This window comes from Pseudophryne corroboree, chromosome 4 (assembly GCF_028390025.1).
Source record: "Pseudophryne corroboree isolate aPseCor3 chromosome 4, aPseCor3.hap2, whole genome shotgun sequence".
In the NCBI taxonomy this organism is placed as follows: domain Eukaryota; kingdom Metazoa; phylum Chordata; class Amphibia; order Anura; family Myobatrachidae; genus Pseudophryne; species Pseudophryne corroboree.
The window spans coordinates 210,301,826-210,321,293 of NC_086447.1; the positions used below are offsets into that span (position 1 = coordinate 210,301,826).

Here is a 19,468-nt window from a genome sequence, read left to right on the forward strand (position 1 = left end):
ACTCTTCCGATGGGTACCAAACACTGCTGTATGATTCCTGTTAGACCCTTCGTACAATACAAAGAGGGATTCCTTAGCTCAGGGACCTTCTATATTAACCAAACTATCAGAAACTATCAAAGGGACCATGATCTATAAACTACATTAATTGTGAAAATATGTAACGAATGAGTCGCACGCTACGACTACATAAACTCTACCGTAAATACGCATACCGCGCCTGCGAGTGCACGCTATTGCGGGTATGCGCCTTCACGGGAGAGCGTACGCATGCGCAGCACGGACCAGTGTGCGGTGCAAATATGGCAACGTGCATAGAGACATTTTTCTGACTTTGACAGTGCGCTTACGTGATTCTCCGCCCAGCGAAGAATTCTGGTGGCTTCTGACTGAATCAGAACCGGTTGGTCGCGAAGCAGGGTCTCCGCTTGACGTAGGGCGTTGTATACGGCCCTTAGTTCCAGGATGTTGATGTGAAGGCAAGTCTCCTGACTTGCCCACAGACCTTGGAACTTTTTTCCCTGTGTGACTGCTCCCCACCCTCGGAGGCTTGCATCCGTGGTCACCAGGATCCAGTCCTGAATGCCGAATCTGCGGCCCTCGAGAAGGTGAGCACTCTGCAGCCACCACAGGAGAGACACCCTGGTCCTGGGGGATAGGGTGATTAACCGATGCATCTGAAGATGTGATCCGTACCACTTGTCCAGTAAGTCCCATTGAAAGGTCCTCGCATGGAACCTGCCGAAGGGAATGGCCTCGTATGATGCCATCCTTCCCAGGACTCGAGTGCAGTGATGCACTGACACCTGTTTTGGTTTTAACAGGTTCCTGACCAGTGTCATGAGCTCCTGAGCTCTCTCTATCGGAAGATAAACCCTTTTCTGGTCTGCATCTAGAAACATGCCTAGGAAAGGCAGATGAGCCGTAGGAACCAACTGCGACTTTGCAATATTTAGAATCCAGCCGTGTTGCCGTTACACTTCCAGAGAAAGTGATACGCTGTTCAGCAACTGCTCTCTTGATCTCGCTTAGATGAGGAGATCGTCCCAATACGGGATAATTGTGACACCTTGCTTCCGCAGGAGCACCATCATTTCCGCCATTACCTTGGTGAAGATTCTCGGGGCCGTGGAGAGACCAAACAGCAACGTCTGAAATTGGTAATGACAATCCTGTACCGCAAATCTGAGGTACGCCTGATGAGGTGGATAAATGGGGACATGAAGGTATGCATCCTTTATGTCCAGAGACACCATAAAATCTCCCCCTTTCAGGCTTGCGATGACCGCTCTTAGCGATTCCATCTTGAACCCTTTCAGATATATGTTCAGGGATTTTAAATTCAATATGGGTCTTACCGAACCGTCCGGTTTCGGGACTACATGGTCGAATATTAACCCCCTCCTTGTTGAAGGAGGGGAACCTTGACCACCACCTGTTGAAGATACAATTTGTGAATTGCAGTTAACACTATTTCCCTCTCGTGGGGGGAAGCCGGCAGGGCCGTCGGTGAGGGGGCATCTCCTCAAAGTCCAGCTAGTATCCCTGAGACACACTATCTATTGCCCAGGGATCCAACAGGGAGTGAACCCACTTGTGGCTGAAATTACGAAGACGTGCCCCCACCGGGCCTAGCTCCGCCTGTGGAGCCCCAGAGACATGCGGTGGATTTTGTAGAGGCCGGGGAGGACTTCTGTTCCTGGGAACTAGCTGTGTTGTGCAGCTTCTTTCCTCTGGCAAGAAAGGACGTACCTCGGATCCCTGAGGATAGCTGTTAAGTCAGGGTTACCTTTTGGGCAAACGTGACACCCTAGGGGAAGATTCCCATCGTATCCTGGCCCTAGTAGGGGAAGGATATTCCCTGAGAATTCTTTGTGGGAAACTGCAGTCTCTTGTCTGGAGATTCCCGCTCTTTCATCATGAGGAGGAGGGAAATTTACCTCAGCTTTCTTACCCTTAAACATGTGTACCCTTGTGTCAGGGACAGATGAGTCATCAGTGATATGCAAATCATCTTTTATTACAATAATCATATATTGAATACTTTCCTGCCATTTTGGCTGTAACTTTGCATTATCGTAGTCGACACTGGAGTCAGACTCCGTGTCGATATCAGTGTCTATTATTTTGGATAGTGAGCATTGAGAGACTCTGAAGGTCTCTGCGACATAGGGACAGACAAGGGTAGATTCCCTGTCTGTTCTCTAATCTTTTGTGCAATAAATTCACCTTAGCACTTAATTACACATATCCATACAGGTGTCGGTGTTGCCGACGGAGACACCCCTCACACACATATTTGCTCCATCTCCTCCTTAGGGGAGCCTTTTACCTCAGACATGTCGACACAAGCGTACCGACACACCACACACTCAGGGAATGCTCATCTGAAGACAATTCCCCCACAAGGCCCTTTGGAGAGACAGAGAGAGAGTATGCCAGCACACACCCCAGCGCTATTAACCCAGGAATAACACAGTAACTTAATGTTAACCTAGTAGCTGCTGTTTATAATGATTTTTGCGCCTAATTATGTGCCCCCCCTCTCTTTTTACCCTCTTCTACCGTTTATCTGCAGGGGAGAGGCTGGGGAGCTTCCTCTCAGCGGTGCTGTGGAGAAAAAACATGGCGCTGGTGAGTGCTGAGGAAGAAGCCCCGCCCCCTCGACGGAGGGCTTCTGTCCCGCTTAAATATACATTTTCTTGGCAGGGGCTCATACATATATACAGTGCCCAACTGTATATATGCTAAACTTTTGCCAAAGAGGTTCCAATTGCTGCCCAGGGCGCCCCCCCCTGCGCCCTGCACCCTTACAGTGACCGGAGTATGTGAGGTGTGTGTGGGAGCAATGGCGCACAGCTGCAGTGCTGTGCGCTACCTCAGTGAAGACTGGAGTCTTCTGCCGCCAATTTCTAAGTCTTCTTGCTTCTTATGCTCACCCGGCTTCTGTTTTCCGGCTCTGCGAGGGGGACGGCGGCGCGGTTCTGGGATCGGACGACGAGGGTGAGATCCTGTGTACGATCCCTCTGGAGTTAATGGTGTCCAGTAGCCTAAGAAGCAGGACCTATCTTCAGAGAGAAGGGCTGCTTCTCTCCCCTCTGTCCCCCGATGCAGGGAGTCTGTTGCCAGCAGAGCTTCCTGAAAATAAAAAACCTAATAAAATACTTTCTTATAGCAAGCTCAGGAGAGCTCACTGAACAGCACCCAGCTCGTCCGGGCACAGATTCAAACTGAGGTCTGGAGGAGGGACATAGAGGGAGGAGCCAGAGCACACCAGAATCTAAATTCTTTCTTAAAGTGCCCATGTCTCCTGCGGAGCCCGTCTATTCCCCATGGTCCTTACGGAGTCCCCAGCATCCACTAGGACGTTAGAGAAAGTAAACTGGTGAAAGTCTATAAAGCGGAAGGTCTGCAACAGACAAGCCTGTTTAATTACTGCTGTAAGTAACCATGTCACAGAAATACGGCAGTTTGCCGTTTAAGTGATTCCAATGGAAAAACACAAATAATTTATGTACTTTTATTTTTAACTAGAGGAGTGTCCCATTCATTTTCAGTCAAGGCTTTGTATATGTTATTTGTATGGTCTTTGATTTCATCAATTTGGGTTAATTGATTTTTGCTGAAAAAGAATGACCTAGTAACAGATCATTTCCCCTCACTTCATAGACAGTGATCACCCAGCTTATTCTTCACTGAAACCAAAAGTAACATTTCCCATTTGTTTACATCTGCTCCTAACAGCAGTTAAGGGCATGTTGTAACTTTACTTCAGCAGGTTCCCGATTTAACACATGCACTGAACTAATGGGCATATTTATTTACAGTAATGTGAGAGCCAGAAATTTCAAGGTAACTAGCAAGTGGTTGGGGCAGCAGATAAAGCTAGTGATGGATGGATGATTTAGGTGGAACATTGACGCTATGAAGTCTCTGTCCTGTCATCATGATCAAAATAGCTGGTTGGCAGGAAGTTGGAAGATGTCCTGTTCACTGCAGTTCTGCACAGCTACACCCACATCTTCCGTGTGCCCCATCCCAATTGCCCAGATTCCCCAACTTAAAAATGTTGATGCATGTTTAAATAACTGAAAACAAAAAACGCATTAAGCATAAAAAATAGATTAAAAATAAAAAAAAGTCAGAAGACAAAAAAATAAAAATTCACAGTATCTGAAGATGTGTTACAAATGCATCCGGTGATTTGGGTTTCCTGTAAGTGCCTCACTAATTTCATATCAGTGATAAGCAGGTTTCTGCTAAATGATCTAAACAGATTCCTCTGAAAATTACAGATTTTCTAAAAATAAAAAAATAACTGCCAGCTCTGCAAATTTTGTTTTGTGGATGGGACTAGAAACAGTAACCGCAGTCACTGCAGTATGCTGAGCTATTACTGAGGTCAGAAAGTTTAGCACAAAACCACTGCTCATGATACAACTGTGTTTCAGGCAAAGTAATGCTGCGTCTGTCTTGGAATGCTAGAAAGTGAGACCAATGTAAAAGGTTTCCAAGTGTCCCACCCGTAGCATATAGTGTAGTGCCAGGATGCAGATGCTGGAGTATAGGCTGAATGAGAAATTAGGCACCACTGTGACAGGGACTAATATCCAATAATTGCTCTTTTGCAGCGTCTGCAACATTCTTTTCAAATGGGACCTTCCTAAATGTTACTAATGTTAGCACAAATGTAATATCATATTTATAGATCTGCCCTAGAGAATTTCATCAACAAATGTGGTGGTAGAGTTTGATCACAGACCTAAAGAAAGGCCAACATTTCTATATAACCACTATTAATCAAATCCAATCGTTTAAGCCCATTGCACCCTGTCATTGGGCTGCACAGTTTTTATTTCTTTTTACCAGTGTTAGATATATATTTTTGGGGGGTCGTTTTTGTTAATTTGTGCCACAAGATGAGGGCACATACTGGACATAAGCAAGAAGTGTCTCTTGACCAATCCATCCACTTTACAGGCGTACCGTCTGTCACACTCTGTATGCGATCAGACAAAAGTACAATTGTTCCTTACTAAAGATATACATCACAGGACTGGAGATCGTTCAAAGGCATTTTTGCAGCATGGCAACCTAGGCAGACACAAAGAGAAAAGCAGGCTTGTCGCAAGAGAACCAAGTGGCATCATACGACTCCACTAAAAAGAGGATCACTTTGTACAACATTAACCAAAAGCAGTACAGACCGTCTTGTTAACGATTAAAATTACTTGGTTGAGAGTGTTACCTTTTTTCAGAAACAAAAAAGGCCTATGCAAAAGACATGGCTAAAACAGCTTCTTTTAAATACCAACACTTACTTTTCAACTGCAGTTAATGCAGATTAATTGGAGTTAATAGTAACTCAGAAGAATCACATTAGAAACGAGCAGGCTAATCACAGATATGACGCTTACCAAAATGACCAATCACAGCTACTATCTATCATCAAACCAATGGCCTCAGTGCTGTTAGGTAGTAATGCTAACCATTACACCATAGCAAAGAACCAAACCAAATAGAGAGGCATGGCTGACATTATGCACTGGTCTGAGCTTTCTCAGACTGGTCACTATGGCCCAGATTTATCAAGCCTTGGAGAGTGATAGAGTACCAACCAATCAGCTCCTTACTGTCATTTTTCAAACACAGATGTTACATGGCAGTTAGTAGCTGATTGGCTGGTGCGTTATCACCGTGCAATTTATCACTTTCCAAGGCTTGATAAATCTGGGTATATGTATGCTATGTATGACACACAGAACGTGTGGCAGATATGAACCACGTGGCCCTTCTAGTGTGCCCTTTTTAATACCTAAAAAGCATCAGACCTTGTTTGACCATGAGGTTTTTCTTTAGATGTAGTATAGCCTTATGGTTATCACAAGTATCTTATTAGCATCTTCCACCTCTAATGAAAGGCTATTCACCCATCTACGGACATTTCAGTAAAGCGATTCTTCAACAAATTTCCTTTAAACTGCTGCCCTCAGCTTTGGTGCATGTCGTCTAATACATCTCTACCTCTGTAGGGGGTGCTCATCGCATACCTTGTTAGAACCATTGACATATATTAAAGTTTCCATCATGCTTCTCTGCTCCAAGCTGTACATATTGGGGTCCTTTAGTCTTTTTGGTAAGTGTCCTGATGTAGACCAGGTCTAGTTTTAGTAACTATTTGTATAATCCCTAACTGGCATTTTTCACCAACGATAAATAAAATGTATAATTATGGCAGAAATCACTCAAAAGTGAAGGCACATTCTGATTAGATAGTTAGATAACAATAAGTCACTCACAATACCATAATTACTGTACACATGTCCATATAGGTGCAGCACACACGGACAGGATAATCTAACTAATAACGCACTGTGATCAAGGTACATACCCGTAATTAGTAAAAGCACTGAAATGTATGCTGCTTAATGTGATTATTCCTGACCTATTGGGAGAGATAGATAGAGTATATATACTGTACACAGTATGTCTCCAAACCTTCACGCGTTCCCTGAAAACTCACCTATTCAGGCTAGCTTATCAAATTACAGAACCGCTCACATAACCTTCATAAGCTTTCTTATCCAATTATATCCCCACTGTACAGTCCGCACAAATCATCCACATATTTTCTCTTTCTTCATTTTCCCTTCCTCCTGACCCTGGTTCATCATTGCTGTGATGTGATATCATGCAGCACGCAGAGAACCTTTGCAATCTGGTGGACAACTATGCAATAAATAGCACCCATCCGTGTGTAGCAATGCCTATTTCCCTATAGATTGTACACTTGCGAGCAGGGCCTTCCTACCTCTATGACTGTGTGTTATTACTCCGTTTTGTTTTATCAATGTTTCCCAATGTAAGGCGCAAGAAAACTTGCTGCGCTATATAAGAAACCGTTAATAAATAAGAATTTACTCACCGGTAATTCTATTTCTCGTAGTCCGTAGTGGATGCTGGGAACTCCGTAAGGACCATGGGGAATAGCGGGCTCCGAAGGAGGCTGGGCACTCTAGAAAGATTTATGACTACCTGGTGTGCACTGGCTCCTCCCACTATGACCTTCCTCCAAGCCTCAGTTAGGACACTGTGCCCGGACGAGCTGACATAATAAGGAAGGATTTTGAATCCCGGGTAAGACTCATACCAGCCACACCAATCACACTGTACAACTCGTGATACTATATCCAGTTTGACAGTATGAAAAACAACTGAGCCTCTCAACAGATGGCTCAACAATAACCCTTTAGTTAACAATAACTATTTACAAGTATTGCAGACAATCCGCACTTGGGATGGGTGCCCAGCATCCACTACGGACTACGAGAAATAGAATTACCGGTGAGTAAATTCTTATTTTCTCTGACGTCCTAGTGGATGCTGGGAACTCCGTAAGGACCATGGGGATTATACCAAAGCTCCCAAACGGGCGGGAGAGTGCGGATGACTCTGCAGCACCGAATGAGAGAACTCCAGGTCCTCCTCAGCCAGGGTATCAAATTTGTAGAATTTTGCAAACGTGTTTGCCCCTGACCAAGTAGCTGCTCGGCAAAGTTGTAAAGCCGAGACCCCTCGGGCAGCCGCCCAAGATGAGCCCACCTTCCTTGTGGAATGGGCATTTACAGATTTTGGCTGTGGCAGGCCTGCCACAGAATGTGCAAGCTGAATTGTACTACAAATCCAGCGAGCAATAGTCTGCTTAGAAGCAGGAGCACCCAGCTTGTTGGGTGCATACAGGATAAACAGCGAGTCAGATTTTCTGACTCCAGCCGTCCTGGAAACATATTTTCAGGGCCCTGACAACGTCTAGCAACTTTGAGTCCTCCAAATCCTTAGTAGCCGCAGGCACCACAATAGGCTGGTTCAGGTGAAACGCTGACACCACCTTAGGTAGAAACTGGGGACGAGTCCTCAATTCTGCCCTATCCATATGGAAAATCAGATAAGGGCTTTTACATGATAAAGCCGCCAATTCTGACACTCGCCTGGCTGAAGCCAAGGCCAATAACATGACCACTTTCCACATGAGATATTTTAGATCCACGGTTTTTAGTGGCTCAAACCAATGTGATTTTAAGAAACTCAACACCACGTTGAGATCCCAAGGTGCCACAGGGGGCACAAACGGGGGCTGAATATGCAGCACTCCTTTCACAAATGTCTGAACTTCAGGTACTGAAGCTAGTTCTTTTTGAAAGAAAATCGACAGAGCCGAGATCTGTACTTTAATGGAGCCTAGCTTTAGGCCCATATTCACTCCTGCTTGCAGGAAATGCAGAAATCGACCCAGCTGAAATTCCTCTGTTGGGGCCTTTTTTGCCTCGCACCATGCAACATATTTCCGCCATATGCGGTGATAATGCTTTGCCGTAACATCTTTCCTGGCCTTAATAAGCGTAGGAATGACTTCTTCCGGAATACCCTTTTCCTTCAGGATCCGGTGTTAAACCGCCATGCCGTCAAACGCAGCCGCGGTAAGTCTTGGAACAGACAGGGCCCCTGCTGTAGCAGGTCCTGTCTGAGCGGTAGAGGCCACGGGTCCTCTGAGAGCATCTCTTGAAGTTCCGGGTACCACGCTCGTCTTGGCCAATCCGGAACCACGAGAATGGTGTTTACTCCTCGCTTTCTTATTATTCTCAATACCTTTGGTATGAGAGGCAGAGGAGGGAACACATAAACCGACTGGTACACCCACGGTGTCACTAGAGCGTCCACAGCTATCGCCTGAGGGTCCCTTGACCTGGCGCAATATCTTTTTAACTTTTTGTTGAGGCGGGACGCCATCATGTCCACCTGTGGTTTTTCCCAACGGTTTACCAGCATCTGGAAGACTTCTGGATGAAGTCCCCACTCTCCCGGGTGGAGGTCGTGTCTGCTGAGGAAGTCTGCTTCCCAGTTGTCCACTCCCGGAATGAACACTGCTGACAGTGCTAGTACATGATTCTCCGCCCATCGGAGAATTCTTGTGGCTTCTGCCATCGCCATCCTGCTTCTTGTGCCGCCCTGTCGATTTACATGGGCGACTGCCGTGATGTTGTCTGACTGGATCAGCACCGGCTGGTGTAGGAGCAGGGATTTTGCTTGACTTAGGGCATTTTAGATGGCCCTTAGTTCCAGAATATTTATGTGAAGGGAAGTCTCCTGACTCGACCATAGTCCTTGGAAGTTTCTTCCCTGTGTGACTGCCCCCCAGCCTCGAAGGCTGGCATCCGTGGTCACCAGGACCCAGTCCTGTATGCTGAAACTGCGGCCCTCTAGAAGATGGGCACTCTGCAGCCACCACAGTAGAGACACCCTGGTTCTTGGAGACAGGGTTATTAAGCGATGCATCTGAAGATGCGATCCGGACCACTGGTCCAACAGGTCCCACTGAAAGATTCTGGCATGGAACCTGCCGAAGGGAATTGCTTCGTAAGAAGCCACCATCTTTCCCAGGACCCGCGTGCAGCGATGCACCGATACCTGTTTTGGTTTCAGGAGGTCTCTGACTAGAGATGACAACTCCCTGGCTTTCTCCTCCGGGAGAAACACTTTCTTCTGGACTGTATCCAGAATCATACCCAGGAACAGTAGCCGTGTCGTCGGAACCAGCTGTGACTTTGGGATATTCAGAATCCAGCCGTGCTGGAGCAGCACCTCCTGAGATAGTGCTACTCCCACCAACAACTGTTCCTTGGACCTCGCTTTTATTAGGAGATCGTCCAAGTACGGGATAATTAAAACTCCCTTTTTTCGAAGGAGTATCATCATTTCCGCCATAACCTTGGTAAATACCCTCGGTGCCGTGGACAGTCCAAACGGCAGCATCTGGAATTGGTAATGGCAATCCTGTACCACAAATCTGAGGTACTCCTGGTGAGGATGGTAAATGGGGACATGCAAGTAAACATCCTTGATGTCCAGGGATACCATGTAATCCCCCTCGTCCAGGCTTGCAATAACCGCACTGAGCGATTCCATCTTGAACTTGAATTTTTTTATGTATGTGTTCAAGGATTTCAAATTTAAAATGGGTCTCACCGAACCGTCCGGTTTCGGTACCACAAATAGTGTGGAATAGTAACCCCGGCCTTGTTGAAGTAGGGGTACCTTGATTATCACCTGCTGGGAATACAGCTTGTGAATTGCCGCTAGCACCGCCTCCCTGTCTGAGGGAGCAATCGGCAAGGCAGATTTTAGGAACCGGTGGGGTGGAGACGCCTCGAATTCCAGTTTGTACCCCTGAGATACTATTTGAAGGATCCAGGGATCCACCTGTGAGCGAGCCCACTGATCGCTGAAATTCTTGAGGAGGCCCCACACCGTACCTGGCTCCGCCTGTGGAGCCCCACCGTCATGCGGCGGACTTGGAAGAAGAAGCGGGGGAGGACTTTTGCTCCTGGGAACCTGCTGTTTGTTGCAGCCTTTTTCCCCTACCTCTGCCTCTGGACAGAAAAGACCCGCCTTTTCCACGCCTGTTTTTCTGGGTCCGAAAGGACTGAACCTGATAAAACGGCGCCTTCTTAGGCTGTGAGGGAACATGGGGTAAAAATGCTGACTTCCCAGACGTTGCTGTGGAAACTAGGTCCGAGAGACCATCCCCAAATAATTCCTCACCCTTATATGGCAAAACTTCCATGTGCCTTTTAGAATCTGCATCTCCTGTCCACTGGCGAGTCCATAAGCCTCTCCTAGCAGAAATGGACAATGCACTTACTTTAGATGCCAGCCGGCAGATTTCCCTCTGTGCATCTCTCATATATAAGACTGAGTCTTTGATATGGTCTATGGTTAGCAGGATCGTGTCTCTGTCTAATGTGTCAATATTTTCTGACAGTTTATCTGACCACGCAGCGGCAGCACTGCACATCCAAGCTGACGCAATAGCTGGCCTAAGTATAATGCCTGAGTGTGTATATACAGACTTCAGGATCGCCTCCTGCTTTCTATCAGCAGGTTCCTTGAGGGCGGCCGTATCCGGAGACGGTAGTGCCACCTTTTTAGACAAACGTGTGAGCGCTTTATCCACCTTAGGAGGTGTTTCCCAACGTGACCTATCCTCTGGCGGGAAAGGGAACGCCATTAGTACCTTCTTAGGAATTACCCATTTTTTATCAGGGAAAGCCCACGCTTCTTCACACACTTCATTTAATTCATCTGATGGGGGAAAAACTACGGGTAGTTTTTTCTCCCCAAACATAATACCCTTTTTAGTGGTACCTGTATTTATATCAGAAATGTGTAACACCTCTTTCATTGCCTCAATCATGCAGTGAATGGCCTTAGTGGGCATCAGGTTAGACTCATCGTCGTCGACACTGGTGTCAGTATCAGTGTCGACATCTGGGTCTGCAGTCTGAGGTAGCGGGCGTTTTAGAGCCCCTGATGACCTGTGCGACGCCTGGACAGGCACGAGCTGAGAAGTCGGCTGTCCCACATTTGGCATGTCGTCAAATTTCTTATGTAAGGAGTCTATACGTGCACTCATTTCTTTCCATAAGCTCAACCACTCAGGTGTCTGCCCCGCAGGGGGTGACATCCCTTCTAAAGGCATCTGCTCCGTCTCCACATCATTATCCTCATCAAACATGTCGACACAGCCGTACCGACACACCGCACACACACAGGGAATGCTCCAACAGAGGACAGGACCCACAAAAGCCCTTTGGGGGGACAGAGTGAGAGTATGCCAGCACACACCAGAGCGCTATATAATGCAGGGACTAACTGAGTTATGTCCCCTATAGCTGCTTTTTCTATAATTGTATACTGCGCCTAAATTTAGTGCCCCCCCTCTCTTTTTTACCCTTTTCTGTAGTGTAGACTGCAGGGGAGAGCAAGGGAGCTTCCTTCCAGCGGATCTGTGAAGGAGAAATGGCGCCAGTGTGCTGAGGGAGATAGCTCCGCCCCTTTTTCACGGACTATTCTCCCGCTTTTTCCTATATTCCGGCAGGGGTATTTTCCACATATATAGCCTCTGAGGCTATATATTGTGGTATTTTTACCAGCCAAGGTGTTATTATTGCTTTTCAGGGCGCCCCCCCCCCCAGCGCCCTGCACCCTCAGTGACCGGAGTGTGAAGTGTGTGTGAGGAGCAATGGCGCACAGCTGCAGTGCTGTGCGCTACCTTGGTGAAGACTGATGTCTTCTGCCGCCGATTTTCCGGACCTCTTCTTGCTTCTGGCTCTGTAAGGGGGACGGCGGCGCGGCTCCGGGACCGAACACCAAGGACTGGGCCTGCGGTCGATCCCTCTGGAGCTAATGGTGTCCAGTAGCCTAAGAAGCCCAAGCTGGCTGCAAGCAGGCAGGTTCGCTTCTTCTCCCCTTAGTCCCTCGCTGCAGTGAGCCTGTTGCCAGCAGGTCTCACTGAAAATAAAAAACCTAATTTCTATCTTTCTTTCTAAAGGCTCAGGAGAGCCCCTAGTGTGCATCCAACCTCGGCCGGGCACAAAATCTAACTGAGGCTTGGAGGAGGGTCATAGTGGGAGGAGCCAGTGCACACCAGGTAGTCATAAATCTTTCTAGAGTGCCCAGCCTCCTTCGGAGCCCGCTATTCCCCATGGTCCTTACGGAGTTCCCAGCATCCACTAGGACGTCAGAGAAAATAATATAACACATTTCAGCAGTAATCAATACTTAGCATGATAATGGTACACTGTGAGAAACACCCCAGGTCAGCTAATCATCCCGAATATATACCAAGCAGCAAATAGATTTCAGAATATCTGTGTCGTTTTATTGCATATCATCAACGTTTTGGGGTGTTACCCCTGTCTTCAGGAAGACGGGGGCAACACCCCGAAACGTTGATGATATGCAATAAAACGACACAGATATTCTGAAATCTATTTGCTGTCCTGGAGTGCCGCTACTGTTGGTGTGTATGTCGGAGAGGTGCTGTCCTCTCATAGAAGGCACCCAGGCAAAGTATCCCAGGTATACAGGTGGAGTGCCGGACCCAGATATACTACAGGTTGAGTCTCCCTTATCCAAAATGCTTGGGACCAGAGGTATTTTGGATATCGGATTTTTCCGTATTTTGGAATAATTGCATACCATAATGAGATATCATGGTGATGGGACCTAAATCTAAGCACAGAATGCATTTATGTTACATATACACCTTATACACAGCCTGAAGGTAATTTTAGCCAATATTTTTTATAACTTTGTGCATTAAACAAAGTGTGTCTACATTCACACAATTCATTTATGTTTCATATACACCTTATACACAAAGCCTGAAGGTCATTTAATACAATATTTTTAATAACTTTGTGTATTAAATAAAGTTTGTGTACATTGAGCCATCAAAAAACAAAGGTTTCACTATCTCACTCTCCCTCAAAAAAGTCCGTATTTCGGAATATTCCGTATTTCGGAATATTTGGATACTATATATATATATATATATATATATATATATATATATATATATATATATATATATATATATATATATATATATAATTTTACAGGTTGAGTATCCCTTATCCAAAATGCTTGGGACCAGAGGTATTTTGGATATCGGATTTTTCCGTATTTTGGAATAAGTGCATACCATAATGAGGTATCACGGTGATGGGACCTAAATCTAAGCACAGAATGCATTTATGTTACATATACACCTTATACACAGCCTGAAGGTAATTTTAGCCAATATTTTTTATAACTTTGTGTAGTAAACAAAGTGTGTGTACATTCACACAAATCATTTATGTTTCATATACACCTTATACACATAGCTGGAAGGTCATTTAATACAATATTTTTAATAACTGTGTATTAAACAAAGTTTGTGTACATTGAGCCATCAAAAAACAAAGGTTTCACTATCTCACTCAAAAAAGTCTGTATTTCGGAATATTCCATATTTCGGACTATTTGGATATGGGATACTCAATGTGTGTGTGTGTGTGTGTGTGTGTATGTGTGTATATATATATATATATATATATATATATATATATATATATATATATATATATATATATATATATATATATATATATATATATATATATATATATACACACATATCTCTCTATCTCCTGTCTAGGTGCCTTCAGAGAGAAGATGTAGTAAATAAAATGAGATGTTGACAAGACAAATTCCAAGTCATGCCGAGTTACTAACCCAGTGATCAGGTTACAAGTCCTATGAGGGCTCGCCACAGGTTCTATTCACTCTGTGGGTCTCGTGGACACCCACGAGTGGGAATAGCCTGTTAGCAGGGATTCCGGCTGTCGGCATTGTCAGTGGTCGGGATTCCAGCGTCGGTATCCTGACCACCGGGATCCGCAATGTAACAGCATCCCATTACAGTCGTGCCCTAAGCTCATTACCTTATCTCTGCACAAACCACGTTATTGCAGAGACCAGCAAAAAGCCCAGCACACCTGAATTCAATAACGCGTATCAATAAGGTCAGGAGAGGGGTAGTGACATAAAAGCCTGGTCCAGTGTAGCCAAATAACTTCATTAAAGAATTAAAGGTAAAGATCTTAAACAAATACAAAAAAAAGCAGAAACTCTGTTACTCTCAAAGTCCTCAGAATCCTAATATTTCAGGACTTCAGGAAGTCACTGGGGTAGATTTACTAAAGCTTCCAAGACAGGCAAGTGGAGGTGTTGCCCATAGCAACCAATCATATTCTAGCTCTCATTTCTCTATTGCATTCTAGAAAATTATAGAATCTGATTTCTATGGACAACACAACCACTTGTCTGGTTTTGAAGCTTTAGTAAATCTACCCCACTGTATCCCAGAAGGGGAGGGCTCTCTCTGTGGTCTGTAAAGAGAAATTTGACACCATTAAGCGCTCTGCAATTTTGTACCCTACTAGTGTTGGTTGATATATCAACTGTTCAACTGAACATCCTATAAATCATGGGCGGGATAGCGGGTGTGTACCAGCGATATGTCTGTGAACTAAATCGTTCATAGAATATTGCGCTTGCTCTGCAGTACAGCCGATGGCGGATATACTGGTGCATTGCATAGTAGAGGCGGTCATACACTACTGCGGGAGCCAATGTCACAGCTGGGTGGGAAAATTCAAATGCCTGCCTAGCTGCATGACAGGGACCTACACATCGAAGGGTCGATTGGTAAACATGTACACTTACCTTGATCAGTTGCTTGGTCGGCATGACGGTAGGTCAACTGACAAATCTGTCAGGTGTGTACCCTGCCTAAAGTAGAGATGGGGGTGACCGCAATATCTTATAGACACCAAATATACATTCCTCAACATTTACAACACCAATGTATCAAGTGGTCATCGCCATAGTGATCTATGGGATCCATTTAATTCATTATGAATTGAATAGCACTGGGAGGGAGTCCCAGGAGTTATTCAATTCAGCACGGTATGACGTACAATAAAAGGATTTCTTCTCGCACTTCTCCGGGGGTGCAAGCAGAAATCTGACTGAAGTACTGGCGCAATGCGGAAACAGCATCACATCGGGCACTTGAATTGGTGAATGCCATTTCTCAAGACTAAACACCCTGGTTAGTCCGTGAGAACCGGTCTTCTTAGACAGAACATCACGCGGAAATGAATAGCACCGGTAGCTCCTTCCCAAAGCTAAGCAGTCATCGCTGAATTTAAATTGCCCCAATTAATTTTACAACCAGTATATTGTGTAATGTTTATTTTAGAAGAGGAAGCTCCTGTAGATCTCTTCTCCTGCATACCTCCTTTCAATATAGCTCTGCCCTTTCCTTGGTATGACAACACAGGAATTAGATCCAACAGTAGGATAATAAAAGGGGTTTATTTACAGAGTTGGATTGTAAAACCCAGCACTTCTGATCGTGCTTTCGTCAAAAATTTAAAAGGGTAATGCTTTTACAAATTGTATTTTGCTAGAATAATCAGTGACTCTTTAAATTTTGGCCATAAAGACGTTCAGCAGTGTTGGGTTTTAAAACCGGACGCTTCATAAATAAATCCCCTAAATGGGTTGACAATACGCTATGGTATATGGTGATTTCAAGGTGAATGTGTAGGGCTGACAAGCTAGAACCAGCTTACAGAACTGCTCATATGACTACTCAAAGTCAGACAAATAATGGGTCATGTATGTGCCGTCCTCGGTCACATGGTGACTATTTATAATGGAAACAAGAATTGAAAGTTCTCCCTCAGAAGATGTTTACATAAAACAGACATGCTTTCATAGCAAAAGGCATTTTATGCCTGCATGTGTGCTACTGGATCACTACAGTTATTATACAGATCTGCGCAAATTGCCCCATTCACGACATACAGGCAACACTTTGCAAAGTAAGAGTTACAGTATAGATGGTGAATAGACAAAGGGCATAGTAAAAGCCTATTAGCTACAGAACACATATGCATGATCCAAAAATAAACTGTAAAATATATATATATACATATATATATATATATATATATACACACACATACATATATACACACACACACATACATATATACACACACATACATACATATACACACACATACATATATATATATATATATATATATATGCAGCTCTCCCTCTCTCTAGATCTTTCCCGGTTTATTTAAAGAGAGTATAACCAGCTACACCCTGCACAGAAGTAGCGGAGAAGCAGCTGCCCTGGGTACAGTACCCGTGTAACACCGGCAGCAGAGATGTACAATGGAGATGCTGCAATTTGGGATCACACGTCATTAGCATTACACAGCGCCCAGCACAGGGCAGGACCGCAGGACATGTGACCGACGATCCCCCGTATGATGAGCGCTGCTAGGGACGAGAGGAGACTCACCGGGGGGACTGGGGTAGCGGCGGTCACGGCGGCTGCTCGCAGACGCTGTATTCACGTGATCTGCTGCTCCTCGCCGTAACCGGTGTCACCGCCGTGAGAGAGCTAAGCGTCCAGTGACGTCACCTCCACGCCTCCTGCAGCCAATCAGCGTCCAGCATAGCAGAGGTGTGACTCGAACCTCCGACTCTACGCCGCGCCCCGCCTACCCCCATCCTTCCACCAGTATCATTGAGGACAATGAGAGCGGCGCGCCTATTGGCTGGCGGGAAGTGGCGCGCTGGTGGGGGCTGGAAGCGCTGTCATGGCGGTGCGGGCAGGGTTTATTACAGGTCATTCTCAGGCACGTTTCTGTGTGAACTGATATAGCACTGGCTCATACACAGGCGCTATGGCGACACCAGGGAGCATAGTTGTCCGCAACTCTATGCTTTATAGTGTGTTTATATACATCTAAGTGTGGTTTATTACAAGTATACAATTACACATACCAAATAAATGTGATTTAAAATGAAACAATGTTTTTAATAATTACTCATACACTGCTCCAAAAAATAAAGGGAACACTTTCTTTAACAACACATCCTAGATCTGAATGAATGAAATATTCTTATTAAATACTTTGTTCTTTACATAGTTGAATGTGCTGACAACAAAATCACAGAAAAATAATCAATGGAAATCAAATTTATTAACCCATGGAGGTCTGGATTTGGAGTCACACTCAAAATTAAAGTGGAAAAACACTACAGGCTGATCCAACTTTGATGTAATGTCCTTAAAACAAGTCAAAATGAGGCTCAGTAGTGTGTGTGGCCTCCACGTGCCTGTATGACCTCCCTACAACGCCTGGGCATGCTCCTGATTAGGTGGCGGATGGTCTCCTGAGGGATCTCCTCCCAGACCTGGCAGAGCCGTCTTAACAGCAGTGTAGGCCCCTGGGCACAGCAATGCACTGGGGCCCCTACCCACCCATCAGCGGTAGGGGTGCTATCAGCAGCAGCTTTGATGTCCCGCGGGGGGTAGGGGAGTTCTATCTTTCGCTCAGCATGTAGGACCTGGAGAAATAATTTCTGCTAATTACTCCTTTACTGCACAAATGGGGCGGGAAGGAGAACACTAAACTGTAGAAGGGGGCATTGTGCTGAATGAAGGGGCCCTGGTACATGACTTCCAGGGTGGTAGGGGGTGTTTAATACACAGGGGAGGGGAGGATAGTGGAGTGGGCTTAACATTCATTATTTTCCGGGGGTCAGGGCAGCTTGCTTTACTGCAGATATCTCCAGTTCCTGGAAATAGATTTCTTAGCTATAATGGGATGGAAAAAAAAAAAAAACTAGAGAGTCCCACCTTTCAGGCAGTACTGGGGACTTGGGGATCAGACTTCAGTAGCCAAAGCAATCCACCAACAAAAATATAAAACTGCATATTAGGCGTGTGGAGCTGTAGCAGGGATCAGCTGCTTGAAGGCTGATATCTCTGGTTCTGGGCATAGTAGAGACAAACTGCCCATGTCCACTGAAAGGGGAGAGTCTCAGCTTTTGGAGTATACCCTCAGAAAAACTCTAAGTTAGACAGAACCCGAGATATCTGGCTGGGAAGAGCAATTAACAGGCTTGGATGGGGACCACTGCTTTGAAGTCGGATATCTCTGGTTACCCGGGGCCGATTTTCAAAAATCAGGTACCCCTGGAAAGAGGGGACCCTCAACTATCAGCCTGGGGCCCTTGGGAAAGAGCCCATTGAGCCCATACGAAAAGACGGCCCTGAGACCTGGACTAAAGCATCCGCCAACTCCTGGACAGTCTGTGGTGCAACGTGGCGTTGGTGGATGGAGCGAGACATGATGTCCCAGATGTGCTCAATTGGATTCAGGTCTGGGGAACGGGCGGGCCAGTCCATAGCATCTACGCCTTCGTCTTGCAGGAACTGCTGACACACTCCAGCCACATGAGGTCTAGCATTGTCTTGCATTAGGAGGAACCCAGGGCCAACCGCACCAGCATATAGTCTCACAAGGGGTCTGAGGATCTCATCTCGGTACCTAATGGCAGTCAGGCTACCTCTGGCGAGCACATGGAGGGCTGTGCGGCCCCCCAAATAAATGCCACCCCACACCATTACTGACCCACTGCCAAACCGGTCATGCTGGAGTGTCACAACTGAGGGCCTGAGCTGACGGGAGGCAGCCTCAGTTGTAGGGGCTGAGATGTAACGGAACCTGGGAGGTTGTATCAGACCCCTAGACATGTAAGTAACATGTAGAATAACTGCCCGAAGGCGTGACCACGACAACCAGGATAAAAGTCAATGATGTTTATTATGACATACTCCGTAACACAGCAGCAAATAAGAAAACATAAAACTCAGCAGGGAAATAATACAGTTCCTGGGTACTAAAGGGTGGCAAGGGCCACAGGGCTCTGGTAGTATGAGATAGTTCTTATAATCTTCTAGTTGGAAAGTCCTTACCAGGCCCGACTGTAGCAATGGAGATAGCCCAGGATCGTACCAGCTGGTGTTCCAGGAAGAGCTGGGCTGCTGTGGATAAAACGGCTGCTGTGGATACTGGCTGGAACCAGACTGATGTTGGCACGGAGTGGATACTGGCTGGAACCAGTTAAATAATAAATGTAGCTTGAGAGCGATGAAATATGAAATGATATATGGAGCTTGAGAGCGGTGAAATAATAATACCGG

At 45.7% G+C, this 19,468-nt stretch overlaps 1 protein-coding gene across 1 annotated transcript in view; it reads right to left on the minus strand.

Moving 5' to 3' along the window:
• ACSL3 (acyl-CoA synthetase long chain family member 3) overlaps positions 1-16,922 on the minus strand; it is a 221,819-nt gene extending 204,897 nt beyond the window's left edge. Inside the window, exon 1 of the mRNA XM_063915902.1 lies at positions 16,772-16,922. The gene's annotated coding sequence lies outside the window, so the exon portion shown is untranslated. The remainder of the gene's footprint in view (positions 1-16,771) is intronic.
• Positions 16,923-19,468: the final 2,546 nt, after the last annotated feature.